Source organism: Sciurus vulgaris, assembly GCF_902686455.1.
Source record: "Sciurus vulgaris genome assembly, chromosome: 5".
Lineage (NCBI taxonomy): Eukaryota > Metazoa > Chordata > Mammalia > Rodentia > Sciuridae > Sciurus > Sciurus vulgaris.
Genome location: NC_136465.1, coordinates 157,690,627 through 157,710,282, shown reverse-complemented (window position 1 = coordinate 157,710,282; position 19,656 = coordinate 157,690,627). Strand labels below are relative to the sequence as shown.

The following is a 19,656-nucleotide window of genomic DNA, read 5'->3' as shown; positions in this document are numbered from 1 at the left end:
CTGTGTCTCTGGCAATGGAGTCCCAGCACACAAATGTACCCCTACAATTGTGCCATTCTTCTGAGGTCTTATCAAACATACATTCCACACACTGTTCACTCTATGTATCTGGAGGTCATTTCCATCAGCTTTTAGGGAATTCACACTATTTTGTCTTGTCCATTTTTTTCCAGCACTTACCTGGGACAAATCCTAAGGCATCATGTGGTTCTAACCCGAGGAATAGCAACTCACCTTCATACCATCCTACCAAAATCCAACAGACAATGCTTGTTGTTAAAAGTTCTATGACATGCTTTAATTCCAAACCTTAATTTCATTATCCTATTGCAATTCGTATAAGAAAAAAAAAAAAAAAAAAAAACCTTGAATAACCATAAACAAGCCAAGATAACATCTCCAATACCAATTATTCCACTGAGCTCGGCAATATGCTTTGGATTTGTTAACACAATTTTTGCTGGCACAGAAACTCACAGTATTTATTTACAGCATAAATCATCTAGTTTCCTTTTCTCTTTCTTTTTATGTTGAAGGTTAAGTAGGTAGGCAAATCAATGAAGAGAGCAACACAAAATAGGAAAAGTGATTGCCTCTACAGATTCCAACATCTTAGAGGAAAACGGGTGTAATTCCGCTTGCACCCCTGGGCTGAACTGAATAACAGATTTAAGAATCATGAAGAACTGATAGATCATGGTTATGTGATGATTTTTTCTAATTGAAAGGGTGGATCCATTTTTGAGATGACTTATTTTCAAATTCCGGAAGCCACACTTTAACAATACATGATGTAGGAGATCAGGCTGTAGGTCAGAAGCCTGGCTCTCTCCCCTAGGATCTGGGCTTCAGGTTCCCATTCACAAAATGGCAAGAATCAAAGCCCCCTCATCCCAGAACGTTGGTCAGGATTCCACGAGAAGTGCTTGCACACAGTAAACATTATATAAATGTCAGGCAGAGTCATTGCCATTATTCCAACCTCGTGTTCATCATTTCAGAGGCAAAATCTCCACATTATGCTGGCATCAGCCCAAGGGAGAACTAAATGCCACTTCATTACCTCAGTGAGAGTCAGTTGCTTCATTATCACATATAGCTTGCCTACTGAATGCCCAACACTACACTATTAAGCAGGGTAGCAAAATGTCCTGTCCTTCCAGAGTTATAGGAGAATGATAGACAATAAACAAATTCATAACAGAAGGTCATGTAGTGAGTAGTGAGTATGGTGGTGGAAACTAAAGGAAGGCAGAAAAACCCAGAGTGACCTTTTTTCTGTCCCCAGATTCAGGCCTGTTTGACAGAATGACTGGGTGTAGGTCCACTTTTCCTCTGAGAGGAATTCTCAGGCTGACATTCTAGGTAACTGCTTCACTGAAACCCAAATCATTTGGATACAACAAAAATAATCCAACATATGAACGCATCCACACAGACATATGTACGCTGGTTTTCTAAAATGTAATGTGTACGTAATTTCCCGAATGGCTGGTTGTCACATCCATCTGGTCTTATTTCCATAGCACTTGAATGCACCACGAAGATATAAACCCTAAAAGCTAGAAAACAGAATTTAAATACCCAAACACATACGAGGTATGTTTTCAAAAGCAGCAGATCTCAAGTGAGCACCGTGGTGACTTCATTAACTCCTTGGCCAGAGTTGAGAGTAACTGAGTCTAAGCAGAAAGGCCACAGGACATAAAAGACATTCCACAGCAGACCTCGTTAAGTGGGCTTAAGACAAGCTTGACAAGCTAATGACAAAAATCTAATTTGGACTTTCTGGTCCTAAGAACTCTGAGCAAGTCCAAATACACCAAAATTCTATCATGCATGCTATCAGAAAAGGCAGCTCCTGCTGTCAATTAGGTCCACAGAGTTCACAAACCAAAGACCAGGGATGCACAGGGCCCCCATCCACACACACCGAGCAGGAAATCTTGATCTGCGTGTTTCTGGGTTTGGGCTTTCGTCCTATTTAAATCTCACAGATGTCATATGTTCCTAAATTAACAGTGGTCTCCAGGGAAATGTTCAATGGACTGCACATATTGAACAAAGCCGTGGCTAGATCCAGACACCACACAGTACAGAAAGCATTTTTGCTGTTATTTGCCATTTCTCTAAAAGCCCTCTCCTATTGCTAAATTCGGTCAGCCCCTGTGGAATTTGGACCATGTTAGACTTCACTAACTTAGATACCATCTTCTAATTCTCCAGTCACTCTAGGTGTATGTACGTCCACACTATTTTTATGTTCCTTGAGTGGAGATGCGTTCACTTTCATGAAATAATAGTGATTGTACTTGTGTGTGCTACACTAGTGGGAAGCACGCTACAAATTACAATCTCCAGAAAAATCTTATCGTAATCCATCAACCCAATTTTATAGACAAGAAAGCTGAAGATTCACTTAAGATTTCAACCTCTAATTAGTAGCCAACCAAGGACATAAACCCAGGCCACCTGGCTTCCAAGCTCATGTCTTTATTCCACTACCCAGGGCAAGGAGGCATAAATGCTGTTGAATGAATACATGAATGAATGAATGAATGTGTTTCTGAATATCCTTATAACTAAAAGAAGAATGTACCACTTTAACCACACTGCTGTTGCAGTAAGAGGTTTATTATCATAAAATAGTTACTTAGAATCCTTGGAGGCACTCTCCCTTACACTTTTCATATTCTTACAGTGCTTTTGAAAATATCTCACAAATAGAAGGTATTTAGAAGATTTTTATGGAATCGGTGAAATATTTTAATCCAAGACAACAAATTATGAATAGGTAAGATGGCTTTCTTGGGATATTTTCCTCCTCCTGTGACTAACTTCCTTATAACAAGGAAGAATAGATTTTTCTTTTTCTGGAATCTGGTTCCATGTGCTACTTCCTTACGAAATCACTAGACATTTCCCAGGTTTACATCTCCAGGCTTAAGGGAAACCTAAGCTTCTGGTCTCAGCTTTTCCACTGCAGATTGGCCCCGTTTTTATACAAGCCCTAGTAACAGAGATGGTAATGTTTAACTGTTATAAGCAATGTAATAGATTAGAATATTTTAATAAATGTGTACTGAGGAGAAGCTAATCCCATCCACCTTTCAAAATTTGAGTAGTGCCTGGATGTCACAATGTCTTCATCCCTGGACCCTATATTGAGAATAGTTATTATGGGACATTACTCTCATTGCCAACATAGTGTAGAGAACTAGCTTCTTTTTCCAAACAGTTTAGAAAAAGATTCCAAGTGTATTCTACCTTCATTCTTTCCTGCTCCTCACTACAGTCAGAGAACTTAGGTAATAAAGAAGAATGCAATGTGCTTGTCCTGTCTTGTTGCTTGGAAATGACATAAGGTAACCTGTACAGAATTAATTTGGAGCTATGAAATGTTAGATAGCTATAAGAAATTATAGAAGAAAAGGAAATCAGAAATTCATGTATTATATACTTTCAGGAAGCCAGGTATTTCATTTTGTCTTTTGATATATGTATATGGACACACTGTGCACACAACATATGCACATGTGCACACACACATATAATATATTGGTGGGATTAAAAAAAACCTTTCACTCTATAAGTTTCAGTAAGTTAATGAGTACTACATTTAAAATTTTTCTCTAATTGCCTTGTTGATCTCTGACACAGAGTTACTGTATTAAATCCAGTAGTTAAAGCTACTACTTCCTTTTAACTTGATATTAGGTACTGGGTTACAGTGTTCATATACACTATGCAATTTATTCATCATATGGTCACCATAGATAGATATTAGTATCTCTCTTTTAAGATGGGTAAAACCAAGGCCCAAAAGAGTTAAGAAAATGTCCCAAGGTTACATTTCTAGTGAACGACAGAGGCAAAATCTGAATTTAGGTCTACTTGTCTACAAAGCTTTGCATATCAACTCAAATCCCATTCACTTGAAATTTGCATTTACCCAAGTGCACCGTGTGCTATATTTGTCAGAGTACTATTCAAATGTATTTCATCCTTCATGAAATATGAGAGTTCCTTTGAATTGAATACAAACTAATCAAAAATATGCAGCTTTTCAAAATAACTGGGAGCTTTAAAATTTTTTAAATGCCTTCAGAGGGTTTATGTTCCTGGGGTTAGATGGCACACCACATCTTGTAATATAGGTCACTGAGAGGTACAAATGGGATTAATGGCCATGGTTTTTAATTCATTGGCAACCTGCTTTCACTCCAGAAGCACTCTGAGAGCCCTACTGTGTGCATACTACCCCTTAGGGATAAAACTGAATGCAGGGAGAAGGCAGAGCCTAGCAAAGAAGTAACGAGTTCCCTCAGGGAGCCTACAATCCATCTTTAGAAAGGAACAAAATAAGGAGGCAGTGAGAGTCAAATTAATCTTAGAATACATTAGCAATACTTAGAAGTCATAAAACTAAATCAAAATTTCTTCAAAGGATTAAGTCCTGCAGCCTTTAACTCAGTCAGACCTGCCTCCCCCACATGCCAATTAGAGTTCAAAGAAAAGATTCATACACTTCATTTGCAGATCTGTTGAACCTTGGGCACAAGTGATAAATCCTTAATAAGTCAGAAAGATAGCTATATTTATTCTTAAAATTAACTAATTTGCACACGGAGGTTAAGTGATTTGCCTCAAGACAATTCATTGGAATGTCTGATAAAACTCCATAAAAATTCCATTTCTGATTTGACACCCCTGACCTGTTTTCCCATTTTCAAGTTACCCTGTAGAAATGCTCACGTGTCAATAATGAATCCAATACAAGACAAGTCCAATCTATGCAGGGAGAAAAACAACAACGAAACAACTTTTAAAATACTAGGGAGAATCTCAGGATGAACAAAGAGTGCCGCAGGCATTGTTCATATAGAAGAGATAGCTGTGCTTCTGAGGGAGGAGTTTACTTCCTTTGTCTCTGTCCTAAAAGCAGACTTAGGTTTTTCAGCAGTTGCTTTTGAGAACTTAGCAGTACAGAAAGTAAACAGCCCAGGCAAATCGAACTGGTTGGCTGACTGCTGGCATCTAAATTGAATTCTTTGCTTAGGTGATTTACGTACAAACACACACACATACACTGTAATGCTGAACTCTCAGACCTTCCAAAGAACATTCAGCAAGTTAGCTTAAGCCATTGAGAAATAAAACCTTTCAAGTTTTCATCTCAAAGAAAAAAGAAAGTGCACTAAACACCATAATGCTAAAGTGATCCTCAAAGGCAAGACAATTCTGAAGGTAACTTTCACAGTATTTTTCCCTGAAAGTATACTATAAAAAATTTTAACTATGATACACATGAATTTAATTTTTAAAATACAGAACTTAGCTCACCTGATGAGAGAGCAAACAGCAACAATATCTCATCATTGATACTGGTACAGAAAATGGAACATAAAGAGTGAATTAATTTACTACACAGTGTTTTTTTTTTTTCCCCACTTTTGATGCAAGCAATCTCAACACTTTATGTTTTTCTGGACTCGCTTAATGGTACTTCAACATTTTTATAGCAAAAATGTAACTAAAACAGAGCCATTGTCCCAAATTCTTCATTTATGTATTCAACACCATTGTAATTTTGCTAGATCTCAACCTACCTCAGAGGATCCAAATTACACAAAACTTTGGGGATAGAAATTAGCATAATTGAAATAATTCAATTTTTGGTAATTATAATTCTCACTTAAAACTAAATTGAATATGCCAAACTATAATTATGTTCAAATTTGCATTGTGAAAATTATCCCCATTTTATTCATGGCATCTTAAAATATCTGCTAGAGGATCTGAAGCCCTCAGGTTGAGTCAAGAGGCCTCATCTTCCCAGCCTTTGGGAAGAGGAGACTTATCACGCTTTAAGCACAGTTATTTAGCCTCTTGGGAAAGGGAAGACAGCCATTATTTCTTTACTGTATGATGTGCAGGATTTGTACCATAATCTTCAGATTCCTCTAAGTTATAGTGCCATTAATGAGAACTGAGTACCACAGCGGAAGGTGAAAGATTAATGCTCTCTTTGGAGAAAAACCTTAAGCAATGCAGGTTGTGTTTTAGGACAGAGATAACAGGAAACAAACACACAAAAAGGCTGTAACATTTCAAAGCAGGCCCTTGAAAATAAGCATGGCTTTGTGATCCATTTAAAAATGATGAAAGATTTAAGATAATCTAAAAGCAACGAGTACTCACCTTTAGGCCCATGAGATACTCAATGATTTTTAAGAATTCTAAGATCAAATCTTTATGATTATTATTTGCTTGGTATGCAAAAGGGAAAACAATAAAATACTACTCTGTGTAAGCTGTCTATTTAACTAACCTTTCTGTGAGAAGATGACATTAACCAGTAGATGTGATTAAACTTGCAGGATGGTTTATTTATCTTCATCTTTGGGATAGTAGGTGGATATAATCTGCAAATACGTTGGTCAAGAAATAGATGAGTCTGTATGCACAGGGCTGGCATATTGTCAAAGCACACAATGATTTTCTCCCAAAAAACATATGAATATATCTCCAGTTAGTAAAATATTCACATTAATAACGGAATAAGGCAGAAGAACCCTGGCTGACATCCCATCTGTTCTTACGAATTAAATTTAGAAATCATATGTAATATAGACATTTCTTTCTGAATATCATAAAACCCTGACACATTCAGGCTTTCATTAGAAAGCTCCACAATGTGACTTGAATAACAATCTGTCTTAGCTAATTAGTATTTTCAGTTTAGCATATTCACTTCCAGACATATTGCTGTTTGCACATGGTAATTTAGGTAAACAGATACCATCCACAGCTGCATCAATTAACACTGCTAATCAAAACTGAATTCAGGTAATTAGACACATTTATGCAAAAAAATGTGTAATTTTGGAAAAAAGCTAGATTCTTCAGTAATATGTCAATAAGTAAAAATCTCATTTTGCTCATGAAGATGAAGAATGAGGGGAGAGAAATCATCATTAATATATACATCATGCACCCAGAGTAACATTCCTAAATTAAATCTCAATCTTTAATTGGCCTGTATTTTCAGAAATTGGATCATATTTTTCATAAATGTTTTCTTCAATGTTTCCATATAGTAAAGCTGATTCACATCTGCCTAAGGGTTTAATCATCATTGAGCAAGACTCAAATGGTTAATGAATTCTCAAGTGTTTATATAATTAGAAGGGATGTTGGTCAAACTTGTTCTTCCATCTTGCTTAGCATCGCTGGAGGAAGATTCTTTCAGTGTGTCTCATTTTTATGGTTTACTTTAATTTTCTCTGCTACAAAGTACTTGGTATTTAGAATCACATAGTATTTTCTTATTTTCCTGCCAACACTCATCAATTTTCCTAGTTCTACTTAATGCCCTTTACTTGCTCTTTCATTTGTTTTCAAATTTAATATTTTAATCAATTAAAATTAATATTTAATGAATTATTTCTTTGTCTCCTTACAAACTAAACTGATAATTTTGATTAGATATTCTAATCAGTTTAGAAAAACTAATTTATTGGTAATAAGTGGCTAACTAGCAATGAACAAGTTCAGCATGCGGGGGTGTTCATCAGTATACAGTTAAGGCTAAAGGGAAGGAGAAAATTGAACCACTCTTAAAGCATTCTGCAGTAGACTAGGGAGAAATTTAGGATGCTCTGCCCATCTATGTATCTATTTATCCATCTCAACTCCTTTCCCTCCTTAGATTCTGAAGTTGAAATTTGTTTCTTAATGGGAACCTAGGGTCTTCATAATGAAGTAATGAAGTATTAATATTCATAATGAAGTATTGGGTTCTGTGTCTCCAGTTTTATTTAAATGGTAATAGTTGCTTTCAATCCAACTTAACAAACATTTCCTTAGCACCCACTAAGTATCATGAACCTTCTAAAAACCCTGCAGGTGAATCCAGAGATGAATTTAGACTGATCACACTCTCCTGAGCCAATTTTGGAGAGTTTACAAACCAATGGAATTACTTTCAAAAGGCAAATAAGGTTACCAAATGCAAATTTATCTGTCAATTCCAAATTTCTGAGTTTCCTGGGCTAATTTCACAGATGCTTACTTTTTGCCTAGCTCTGGAGAGTTCCTTTGTTCTCATAGTAATTCAGGAAATGAGAACAAAAGTTCCTTCACCAAGTAGCATACTATCTTTTTCTCACATTTCAGTAAATTGTACAATTTGCACTTCTTTTTTGATATTTATAAAAAAGATCTTTTTCTTTACATACTCTAGATATACTTGGCAAAAACTAGACAGTTACCTGTGACACTGAAACCTAATAGGTGCCATGCCTATTCCACCCAATTTTGAGAGCAGGAATTATAAAACGCAGGGGCAATTTAACAGTGAGTTGTCAAACTACGTTCAACAATGAAATGCGGTGACATGGGGCAAACACACCTCTGACTTGAGGATTCTGTTAAAGAGAATTACCTATTAATTCTAAATGAGTGAGAGGTAAGCACAAATAATTTTAAAGACAATCTTTAAAAAAATCTAATAACTAATTGTCAATAAAGTGAATGACTAAAATTTGAGGAGGAGAGAAATTCTGGTCTGAATTGAGTGAAGTTCATGGTATGATCCCAGGGAATAAACCCAGGCTCCTAAACCACTTCTCTTACTTCCACCAGAGCCAATTGGGAGAAGGTTCATTTTATCATTATGGTTCCTGAGTTTCAGTAAACTCCTTTGCTCAGGAAAGGGATTAAAGTCATCTTCTAAGAATCTCGATCCTATAGTCATCAAATTTTAGCAAGAGATAATGGTACAGATACGACAAGGGCAGATTGGGTGAAGGGAGGGTCTAAAATGTCACCAACTTCCAACCCAGGCTGGGCCACTGTCTGGTCACTCAACTTCAGGGAAGCTGTTCTCCACTCAGTTGCAGTTTCTGGCCCATAAAACGTGACTCCCAGACCCACCTCGCTGGGTCCTGGGGAGTTTGTGGAACACAGGAGGTGCTCCATAAAGACTTGTGGCAGCTGGAGGCAGGTCAGTCATGATGGCTCCAGAGATGCTCATAGTGAAGACACTTTAGTAAGGATATGTTTTTAAGCACGTCACCAGATCACAAAGTACAGTCGGCCCTCTATATCTGCAGGTTTTGCAGACATGGATTCAACAACCGTGGATTGAAAAATTTTAAAAAGAAAACAATTGTGCCTGTACTAAACATGTACAGACTTTTTTCTTCTCTTTAATCTCTGAGCAGTACAGTATAAGAATTATTTATGCAGCATTTACATTGTCTTAGGTATTATAAGTAATTAGGGATGATTTAAAGTACACAGGAAGATAAGTGTAGTTTATATGCAAATACCATGCCATTTTACATAAAGGACTTGAGCATCCATGGATTTTGCTATTCCTGGTGGTCCTGGAGCCAAACCCCCATGGATGCCAAGGGACCACTATACTGTGTACACTTGGTGTGATAATTTGAATTCAAATAGCATAAGATATATCAAGTAGGTCACACATCACTACACCACACTGGGCCACATTCCATCTCACTTGAAAACTAGGAACTGAACTTCCCAATTAAGATGGAAAGTTAACACTGGGACATTTATCATTTCTAGAGCATTTTAAAGACTTTATCAAAGAAATCACAAGAAAGGCTTCACTTGGTCAATACGAAGCAAATAATTTTTTTCTAGAATTATTATCTGTTAAAGAGAATAAAATCCTAAAAAAATGTATAGGTGAGTATTTTTTTTTTACTATTAGAAAAATCCTGAAAATCCATAGTTTGCCGCTTGTTATCTCTCTTTTGTTCAGCAAAATAAAATTGCTCATGGTAGGCCTACTCTAAATTTTCGTGAAATTAAATTGCTGACTCACAATATGCAATAAATAAAACAACATACAATAAATAAAATGACATTATTGGTCTTTAAAAAAAAAAAACAGTCTGCTTTTTAAACAAAAGGACTCCAGCCAAAACATATGGCCCATGAAAATATCAAATGGATTAATCTTGGCTTATTAATGGCAAAGAATGTTTTTTCACAATGATAAGGGAAATGTCAGGTCTGGGATTGGGTGGATTAGAGGGGAACCAATTGCCAGAAAACAAAGGCAACATAAAGAAATAAAAATGTCTTCAAAGCACACAGAAGCAAAACAAATGATTAGATTTGGGACTTAACAAAATATAATCTTATTTTCCTCTGCTTTCTCACCGACACTTCTTTTCTGCACTAAGACAATATGAATTTCGCCTTCCAGAGCCATGATTCTCTTTTATGAAAAAGAATGTTGATAATTAATAACAATATAGAGGATATTATCTGTAGTTTAGCACATAAGCTTTTTATGCTTAGAGAACGTTGTTAGTGTTACAACAAACTTTAATACTGAAAATTATTTTTATTAGTTCTCATAAGAGGTAGAATAAGATTATTCTAAATTGGAGAAGATCTTGAATTATATCTGAAGAATTAATAGTGTTTTCATCAAAGATGAAATGCAGTTAATATAGTGCATATAACCATTTTTTTTTTTTTTTTTTAGTAAAGATTAACTTTATTAAGAAAACAACTGGAGCAAATGAAATCTTTTAAAGTTGGACAATTCACGATGCCACAGCTAAAGCTGATGATTTATACTTTATCAGATAACATTCAGAACAACATATTTGTTTACAGTTTATGAGGAATACTTGTCTCACAATTAAGAATTAGGAAATTATCCTTATGGCAAACAAATCTTAGTTAAACATATTATTAATCTATGCTTCAAGGTATTATCCAGCTCTTAGAGGATGCCAGTCACTTTGGCAAGTGTGCATAATTTCAGTCTCTCTCTCCCAAGCATTTCATCTTTTGACTTTACTCACAGGCCTACAGAGGAGGCCTATCTTTCAGAAGGATGTTAAAAGCATACATGAAAAGCTTGTGCAAAAATAAACTATAGCACCTCAGGCTTCTTAATTTTTACACTATAATACCTTGGACTTTTCTACCTTGACACATTCAGAGCGAATTCTTTGATGAAAAGAGAGAGAAATAAATTACATATGGAATGAAGAGAACCTTTATTACCATTTTAATAGTTCACAGACACATGAAAGGAAGATGCATTCGCTGTGTGGTGGGACCTAAAACTACAAAGATTCACTGACTTAGTAATAATAAAAAAATAGTATGATATGAAAAAAAGGAAACAGGTTTTTGAAGCAACATGAATATGCAAAATTTTCACCAACGCTTCAAGATAATTTAAGAAAGAGAAATAAAAACTAAACCATTAAGTACCATTGCAAATAATTAGTTTGCCTCTCCTCTAACCTTTTTGAACCTAATGAAAAAAGCTGAATACATCCAGAGACTATCAGAGATCCTTGGGGAATGAAATTCCAGACATCAGAAATAATCAAATTTCAGGAACTGATTCATAAGCAACTTCAATAAAACATGCATTTTCAGGAGCCATTGTATAGATTTAACATTGTATAATATTTAGTTTAGGTGGCTGCCTTTGGCTTAGAATGGAGACGTCATTGCTGTTCATTCCTAGCCTCTTCAGGACATTCCCAGATTGTTTTGGGGTGGAAAACAAACATTTCCAGTTGTGTGGAGGTTGGGGATTGGTTTTGATGTTTTATGGGGTGGGGAAATGGTACTTGGGACTTTCTTCCGCATGCTCCCAATTATACACACATTATTTCTAGATTCTCTGCCACAGAGATGCTCCTGCCAGAGCTATGGTCCTTCTAAGGCAGCATATCACCAGACGTGCAAAAATGAAAATTAAAATAGGAGGGTTTTTTATTATTATTATTTGAATGACATAGGACCTGCTCGATGTTTGCATTTAAATTGGGCAGACTAATTCCGATCTGGCTTTTAATTTCAGAAAGGTTAATCACCCTAACAAAGGTCAATCAAACTTTAATCTTCAATAAAATTGCTACAGCCCAATCACCTACAGGACACTTATTATATTCCCATTTCCATGAGAAAGAATGCATTCTATTCATTATGCATCACTAATCTTCTAACTCTTTACATTAGCACATTTTACCAAAAAATATTAATTCCTTTGAAACTCTGACAAGAGTTCATTTCCACACATCTCAGGAGGTAATCCTGTTTTTAAAAATGGGACATTAGAGATAAACGAATTTCCTGACTTTTTTTAATCCTCATAGACCTTTGATACTCCACTAGGGTTCTAAAACTCTCCAATCTCAATGACACAAAAATATTAGGAAGTTTAGCTTAAAAAAAAAAAAACCCTGTATATTATTTTAGGAACTTAATCCTCTGTGTCGTCTGTAACTGCCATTCATCTGCTTGTCTCTGTTCACGATGTTTACTGTGTACAAAAGTTATTGATTTGGAGAAAGTAAATGTTAACTGTATTTGAACCACAGTAGAAATCTTAAAATCATTAATTCACTCACCTGATGAATATATATATATTGAGTGCCTGTCTTGTGCCCAATACTGGTAGAGGGAGAATCCAAATTATAAAAAGAATCTCTTACATGAAAATAACATACTCCTGTGAAAATTACATCCACCATGTAATAACAAAACATCCACTTTTAATTTTTCTCATCAGTGTCTTTAAATTTTAGTGAAGACAGAAAGTCAAATTTTAATCCAAATTTTGATAAAGAACATTTAAAACCAGAAACATAAAGTGATTCATTTTTTAAATTTATGAATAGGAAAATTGAATGGCAAAATTTAAGATCAATATATTGAGACTATCAAGTCCTTACAGTTAGGAATAAAACTGTGAGAAGGTTTAAATGAGCTTATTTAAAACATATATGCTATGCATGAGTGTGTTTCAAAATGCTATTATGTAAGGTTTAAAGACTGCTATTAACACAAAAGACAATTGTAATGGTCAAAGGACTATTTACTGCTTTTTGCCATGATATCACGGCCTGAATGTGCAGAGGGAAGGTAAAAGAACTTTAATGTATGTCCCCAATATGCAAGTTGGTCACCATGACATTACAGTGGTGGTGTGACACAGCATAAATGACCCAAACTTGCCCTCTGCATGCTTTTTGAGACCCTCCCTCACTCTTTCCCTCTGATGAAGGGCTCAGGCATACATCACAGAGACACATGCCTCTCCTCATCCATATGCATGCTCATTAATTAGCAATATGTGAAGGCTATAATTTGGGAAACACCCCAGAGCTTGAATATTCAATCAAGCAAAGCAGATCATTTCACAGACCATGGTGAAATGAAAATACAGGTATAACAATCAAAGGCCAGACTGGCATCAGAGAACAGCTCACAATGTCAAGAAATACCCATCTTCATAAATGTTGTAAAATAGCTTCAATCACTTTATGACTTCAGTCAAAACCTGGATCCACTTTGAGCACTTTTTGAAACTAAGAACCTCTACATAGCCTATAACCGCAGTTGCCATTTTTCTCTGCTATAACTGGGTTGACACACAAAGTAAAACAACAGCTTTTATATAGTGGAGCAAAATAAATCCAGTGCTACACAACATAAGTGTTCAATTAATATTTGCGACCTCATTGTAATTATGAAAATGGACAAAGATTAGCTGGACATAATAAGAGGTAAAAAATTGTTTTATATTCTGTTCTCAGCATCAAAAACTATTTAGTTTTATTCCTGTATTTCTGGATTTGGGGGAGGGAAAAAACCAAAAGCTTTCAGAGAATATGTTGTAAACACGCGAAAAACAAAATGAATCTTTTATACAAATCATTTTGGTCATGAAACAAAAAACCCACCCACCATGAAATATCCTAAGAAAACCAGGATATGGAATTATAAAAGAAACATACCTATGCTTTCCAAGTTTGCAGTTCCTCATCTTGCTTACACCGCTCTGCCGTTCTGCCTTGAGCAAAAGTCGATTCCCTGTGATCTTTGTGACAATGCCATCATATCACTGGTGAATTTTCCGATTAAACTTTACCAATATGGAAACAACTTTGTTAATTTTGATATTAGCCAGCTGGCGTGTGCCATCAGTCACCCACTGTAAGGAAGCCAGACAGAGAGACATTTAATCATTGCAACCAGAGCAGATAAATTTTGTTCCTTTCTCATACGTGTCACAGATTCCATCCCTTCTGACCCTCTCCTCAGCCATCGACTGTCAAATTCAGCTTCCGCAAGCTCCCAGCTTCCCTTTATCCCTGCCTCAGATCTGAAACCCCCGGTTATCAGAAAGACGCGCGTCACTAGCTGTCTCGAAGCAGGAAAGCAATCAGGTGAATACTACTTATTATCTCGCATTGCTTTCCGAGGAGTGACAAGATTGATTTAGGACCAAGAACACATTCAGATCTCAGACGTGTCGTTTCTAGTGTTTTAAGTTCAGGCAGAAGGGTATTTGTAAAGTTGCAGTAGGGAGAACTTCAACCCCAATGTTAAGGTTAGGAGATGTTAGAAATTTAAGAAGGGTATAAAAATAATCCCAGTTCTTTTTTCGGGTGCCCTTCTATTTACTTTTCCACCTCTGCACTGGCTTAGCAATGTCTGAGCACACCATTACCTGGAGAATCCAGCTTCATGGCTGGGTAGACTTAAGTCAACCCTGGGAAGCAATATTCTGACTTATAAAGTTGTGTCTGCCCATCCCTTTTCCACATGAGGACATTTCTGTAACAGAAGGTCCAAAGTCCCCACACTTGGTTTATTTAGCCTAAAGACCTGAGAAGAAAAAATGCATAAATGTTTTGAGATACAAGAGAGGCTTATGCAGTACGAATAAGAGAATACTTCCATTCTGGGAAGTAAAAAGGGTTTCTAAAATCCCACTGGAATTGGATGGGAGGGGAAAATATGGATTCAGGAATTCTTAGAAATTATAATTCATATCTATACTGATCTAGGTATCTTTGTGAGAATAAGACACTCTTTATCTTTTACCCTCTTGAACTGATATTAAAAAATGAGTCATATCCCATATTCCAAAACAACAAAGAAGTTGGAAATGTCAGAGAATGTGAGCACATTGTGGCACAATGTCAAAGACAAACAATCTTTGTGACTTTTAGTAAGGCTCTGTTTGGGAATGAGCCATTTCTATTATGTTCCCTATCACAGTTTGGGCAACTGCCATGGGGCTTGGCACATAGTAGTTACTCAAGAAATACATTTGAATACTTGCACTACACATACCATCCTCCTCAAAGCCCAATTTACCTCCTCTCATAATTAAGTAATGCAAATATTCACTCATTAGATATTGTTTATCACATAGTAATTATTTATATATTCATTCAAAAATATGTCTTTAAAATACTAGGAAGATCATTCCTGAAAATGAAAAAAAAATGTTAAAAAGGACATTTCTCAAGAACCCAAATTAAGGGTTTCATGAATGTTCTAATAAAAATGATTATAACTCAGGAAGTTTGAATAAGTCAAAAAAAAATCTTCACTCTGACTGAAAGTGGATTTTCTCCTAGAAAATTCAGAGAGTAATATATGCTACATACACAAAGTTTTTCATAGCTGTAGAATCTATAAAGAAAATGGGAAGAACTGGATGTCCCCAAGAAAAATAAATAAGTGTTGGCAATTGTGCGCAGTCATTATATGATAATGAGGGAGATTGAAAAAAATTAACTTCTTATAACAATACTGAATGAAAAAAAAAAGAATACAAAATTGTTCATACACTGATTACTGAGTGCATTTGAATGAAGTCTGGAAGGAGAAATGTCAAAGTTGGATGTACAGGTGACCCTCAGTATTCTTGGGAAGTTCTAGGACCCCCTTGGATGCTAATTCTAAGGATGCTGAAGTTCCTTATTTAACATGACACAGTATTTGTTTATAATGTGTACACATCCTCCTATGTACTTTGAATCATCTCTAGGTTACAACATAACTACTATGTGAATAGTTGTCATACTTTATTGTTTAGTTGAATAATAATAAGAAAAATGTCTGTACATGTTCTATCTGGATATAATTTTTTCCTGAATATTTTTAATCTGCCATTGGTTGAATACATAAAAATAGTACTTACAGATACAGAGGGCTGACAACAGCATGTAGGGTTAGAAAGTACCTTATTTTTTACCACTATGATTATTAATTTCAAACAATAGAGTACAAGACTCCAGCTACAAAATGGGAAAAAATAATAGTGATACCTACCTTAGAGAAGTTTGATATTAAACCAAATAATGCATATAAAATCCTGTGCATATTTCCTGACCTGTGGTAAGCACTCATTATACAGCTCAGTTATTATTTTATAATAATCACCATATAAATAATTCTGATGCCTTTAAATGAAGTATTTGGAAACAAAGAAAACTCAGTAATTTAAAACCAAAAGATCAGGTGTTGAAACACGATCTAGATGGTAAAACTGATCTGCAAAAAAACCAACAGATACTTAAGACTTCAATTTCAAATTGCAATCTGTATGAGACTTACAAGACTTTTATAATTTTATAAGACCTACAGGTCTTATAAAGAAGCTTCCCATTTTGACTTCTCTGTGGCTGCTTTACATGTCTGTAAAGATGCAGAACTGCTAGCACATGGAGATTACGAACGGAGAATGAACCTAGAGAAATCGGCACCATCTGAGAAATCTCAAGTGTTCTCATCTTGGCACCTTATTCTTGTTTTCCAATGGGGGCACTTGCTAATTTCTGCTCCCAGTGACCACAAAGCCCAATTCAGAGCAGTTACCTAAGACTGCTTTTCCTGGAGGGCACACAAGTGCCATACATCAGATTAGGGTGTTGCTTACATAAATGCAATGCATAGGCGTGGAATACTTTAGAGGTTGAAGCAGTCAGTGAGGACAAAGCAATCTAGATTCAGAACCCTCTCCCTGGAGAGGACCCATCTGGGATCCGTACAGACCACAAAGCCTGAATCTCTGCTACAGATGATGCTATTGGTATGCCATAAACTTTGTTTCATTGGTTCTCGTGACAGTCCTTCCTTTCCCTCTGATCACTTGAATATGGTTAATTAAGTCTCACATGAGTATTAATTTCACATTCCAGCCTGAGAGTTGTAGAATGGAATGTCTGCTATTCCCTTCTCTGTTGTGTCTTAGTCTCAGGAGTCAGACATTCTGCCTCCATTCCACGCTCGTCTCCTGTCTTATTAACTCTGAGACTTGGGGCAAGTTATTAAACCTCATTAGGACTGTTATCATCAACATCGTGTGACACTGTTATGAAGATCGTGCATAACACATGTCAGCTGCTTAGCGCATAGTAGGTATCCAGTATGTACTCTGTCGCTACCAAAGGAGCAATAGAATCCTATGCAGCAGCATAATAGATAGACAAGGATCCTGGTTGCAGCATTACTTAATAGAAAATGACTGAAAATAATCTAAAAATGCCATCTAAGGTAACTGATTCAATAAGTGGTATTATATCCATACTGTGGAATGCCAATCATTAAAATGAGTGGAGCAGAAATATTGATATAAAGCAATTTCTATGATACATTTTAAGGGAAAGAAGAATGGCACTGAATCACATGTACTGTATATTATCCTTCTGTTTAATAAGGATTTTGTGCATAATGTTTGTATATTTAGAGAAAATCTCTAAAAAATACCTAAGGAACTGCTCACAATGCTTGCTTTAGTAGGGAAATTTGGGCCCAGAGAACAGGAGAGAAAAGAGAACTACTCTGTACAGCATAACCTTTACAGTCATATAAATAATAAAACATTAACAAATTTTACAACCTTAAAAAAATATCATTACCCCTACTCGAATGTGCAGTCTATTTCAGTCTGTTATAAAAAGCTCAGAAACCCTCCACTTTCCCATGCTAATGGGTACGATTCACCAGCTGGTGCCTGTCCAGATGGTCAGCTATGCACACGGCACTATTTTTCTGGATTGTAATACCACATAACTACCTTTTCCTTTCTATTCTCATTTCAATACTACTTTCAATGCCGTTTGTTACGTGAGTTCATTTTCCTCCTCCAGGAAATGTCAAAATATTGATATGCCTGTAGCATCTCCTTTCTCAAAGGTGGTTTCCTTAAAAAGGATTTGATTCAGTGCAAGAGAGACAAACTGCTTTCCTACGTTCTGTGCAGTCCTACAGTCATTGCAAGTAAGGAGTCCTTTCCTTATGTTACAAATGTACAAATGTTTGTCCTCAGAGAGAGGCAATTAAGTCCCCAGCAGCCAACAGGATGTCCTGATGACGAGCTTCTAATGGAGTCAGTGATGCCACATGGCACGTACAACACCTACATAATACGTTGTGAGCTGAAAACCTGAAAGTCTGATGTGGGCTTAAAATTTAGGGCATTACTTGTCTTTTCAAATATGCAAATTTGACAACTTATTGCTCATTACAAATACTAAGTAAACAAATGTCAACTGACACCTGAAATCTTTCAAGGGTCATATTTTCTCTTCCCATTTGAAAAACATACTCTTTCCTAATTTTAGAAGTTGCATGTTTTGGTTTGGATGTGAGATGTTCCCCCAAAAGCTCACATGTGGAGAGAATGCAGGAAGGTTCAGAGGAAAAAATGATTGGGTTGTAAAAATCTTAACCCAATCAGTGAATTAATCCCTGATGGGATTAATTGAAGTGGTAAGGTGTGACTGGAGGAGGTGGGCATTGGGGCGTGGCTTTGGGGTATATATTTTGTATTTGGAGAGTGGAGTTTCTCTCTCTCTGCTTCCTGATGATGTGAGCTGCTTCCCTCTGCCACACTCTTCCACCATGATGTTCAACCTCACTTTGAACCCCGAGGAATGGAGCCAACCTTCTACGAACCAAGACCTCTGAAACTGTGAGCCCTCAAGTACATTTTCCTCCTCTATAATTGTGCTGGTCAGGTCATTTAGTCACAGCAGCCAAAAAGCTGACTAAAACATGGTAGTTACTAATCGTAGACTACCTTGGGCATACATGATGCCCAAGGATGATCCGGAATACCTGGATTTACAAGGGGGTAAGGAGTTTAGGCAACCCGTTGCTTCATCTATAAAATAGCATAAAGCTCGTATGGGAAAGATGAAGGTTAAATGCCTTAGCTGTTGACTACGCAAAATGGCACCCTTGGAGAGGCACGAGGTGACAAATAGGTGTTCTCATGGGCAGTAGCATCACTATCATCATCATCAATCCCAGACACCATTAGTTGGTCGGCCACAGCTGCAGAATATGAAAAAATGCTGGTTCTTTCCATTTATTAATTTTTCTTTTCCTGAGCAAATGTTATCCATAAAATGCACACAGGTCCCTACAGCAATTGGCCATACTCATCCAGTATACCAGCAATTCTCAAACTTTAATGATCATGTAAAATACCAGGCGACCTTGTTAAAATGCAGATTTTAATTCAGTAGGGCTGGGGTGGAGCTTGATATTCTTTATTTCTGCCAAGCTTGCATGTGACACTGCTGTTGCAGGTGATGAAGTACCGAGTTATATTCCACCGTGGACGTTACAGAGAGTAAGAACGACATGCCTGGTAATGAGCGCAAGGAATATTAAACCATATACTTCTGCGTGACCAAATTATAATTTTTTTTTGTCTCTATCACTTACCTTGAACAGCTGAACAACATTTAACATTTCTCAGTCCTGAGATAAAATGTGAATGTGCAATAAGGGTACAATTTCTTCCCTGTGTTAACTCCTGGTAGATACAAA

General features: G+C 36.4%; 2 long non-coding RNA genes across 21 annotated transcripts in view; both read right to left on the bottom strand.

The window, feature by feature from the left end:
- Positions 1–9,518, bottom strand: part of LOC306662779 — a 44,077-nt gene extending 34,559 nt beyond the window's left edge. Inside the window, exons 1-2 of one of the 3 annotated variants that reach the window (XR_013764245.1) lie at positions 8,274–9,518; positions 6,332–6,425 (exon numbers count right to left, since the gene is read on the bottom strand). This is a non-coding gene — a long non-coding RNA (uncharacterized lncRNA). The remainder of the gene's footprint in view (positions 1–6,331; positions 6,426–8,273) is intronic. The other 2 variants (XR_013764246.1, XR_013764247.1) reach the window with 2 other exon arrangements.
- A 4,298-nt stretch (positions 9,519–13,816) lies between these two features.
- The window catches only part of LOC306662777, a 69,314-nt gene continuing 63,474 nt past the window's right edge, over positions 13,817–19,656 (bottom strand). For 16 of the 18 annotated variants that reach the window (XR_013764227.1, XR_013764228.1, XR_013764229.1 and 13 more), the window contains 3 exons: positions 19,552–19,642; positions 14,531–14,688; positions 13,817–14,011 (listed from right to left, as the gene is read on the bottom strand). This is a non-coding gene — a long non-coding RNA (uncharacterized lncRNA). The remainder of the gene's footprint in view (positions 14,012–14,530; positions 14,689–19,551; positions 19,643–19,656) is intronic. The other 2 variants (XR_013764230.1, XR_013764232.1) reach the window with 1 other exon arrangement.